Here is a 1,676-nt window from a genome sequence, read left to right on the forward strand (position 1 = left end):
TATATATATATATATATATATATATATATATATATATATAACTTTGCATGTTCGATTCGGACATTATCTTTATTTTTGTCGGACTGAAAACACTGAAACATTTGACTGATGAACTGTAATGAAGGAAGAATGTGGCCGATCGATAAAAAATTGGTGGAGATGAATAACAAAACGTGGATGCTTATTCATTGGTTTATAAAGGAATTACCCAAAATAATGCTACGTGGAATAAGTTCCATTGTTCACTTGGTAATATGCTTCTTTAATTCCCATTGAATCGAGCCTTTCTTATCAAATGCGTCTTCCACTAAGTTCTCTGTTTTCATAATACGATACTATATTCCTCTTCGGCTGTTAATATTTATATAATATTAAAACTATAATATATATATATTATATGTGTGTATTCCACTAAGAGAACGGATAGGTTTTTTATATAAAGAATGGTTCTGATATTTTATTTGTTGGTGCATTTTTTTTTTGGTTTAATGTGATTGTTATATTACTACCAAAAAATAACCCGAAGGTTTACATGAGTTTAACATGTACCACAGATCCCGAGAGATAATGATTCCTATTACAAATGAATAAAAATAACGAAGACTTAAATCTCAGTCATAATATATAAGGCGATTCCATTGTTGGAGGTGGTCATTTGATCCGGTAGAATCCGGCTTGTGCAAGGATATGAGTATGTTCCGCATTATCCTATCGATCTTGAACTGCAATTGTTGTGGCGAGTTTGCGACGTCTTTATGTGTCTGTCCATTACGTTCCTTCCAAATCTCGTATACTACTAGCTGCAAGAGAAGACTCTTGATTAGCTTTGTTGTCCGTTGGGTTGTCGTGAGATGTTGATTAATCCACGGCCCGGCGTCCACAACCACTCTCACTACAAAAAAACCTGCATATAGCGACGGAATTTGCGACGGAAATTTCCGTCGCACAGGAAATTGCGACGGAATGTGACGATTTTACGACAGAACGTGGAAAAAAATTATCCGTCGCAAACAGTCGCAAAATCCGTCGCAATTTGCTACGGTTTGCGACGGATAATGGTTCTGATTTTGTCCCACGTAAGTCTTGAGACAAATGTCGGATGATAGTTGTCGTCATTCTTTCTCCAAAGCGGTTGGTCAGAGCCGTTGTCCGGGCTTGGGGGTTCCATTCTCGAGAGTATGGTCTGTAGTTGTTGAACCCGCTCGTTCCTTGCTCCTCGGATTAGCCAACTTCCCTCGTGGACTGCATCCTTAACTCTCGCTGTCTTCGGTAACCTCAGGAGGCGAGGTCCGACCATCCCGATGAACTCAATGAGAGGTCCAATCTCCAACCAACTGTCATACCAAAAGGATGCGTCTCCTCCATCTCCAAGCTGGATCCTAGTGAACTCCCTTGCTCGTTCCTTCAGCCGTAGCAACTTCTTCAAATTCCATGTTGCCCCGACGTTTTGTGGGCATTCCCAGTAAGTCCTCCCTTTGAAGACGTTTGCTCTGATCCATGCGACCCATATAGAACCTGCTTTACTCAAGAGCAACCATATTAGTTTTAACCGAAATACCATGTTTTGTACCTCCATCCGCCGTAAGCCTAAACCCCCTTCACGCTTAGGTTTGCAAACCGTGTCCCATGCTATACGGTGGCTAGGTTTCTTGTCTGGTCCTTGTTGCCAAAGAAAG

This window comes from Tarenaya hassleriana, unplaced genomic scaffold (assembly GCF_000463585.1).
Source record: "Tarenaya hassleriana unplaced genomic scaffold, ASM46358v1 Cleome8, whole genome shotgun sequence".
Classification (NCBI taxonomy): Eukaryota; Viridiplantae; Streptophyta; class Magnoliopsida; order Brassicales; family Cleomaceae; genus Tarenaya; species Tarenaya hassleriana.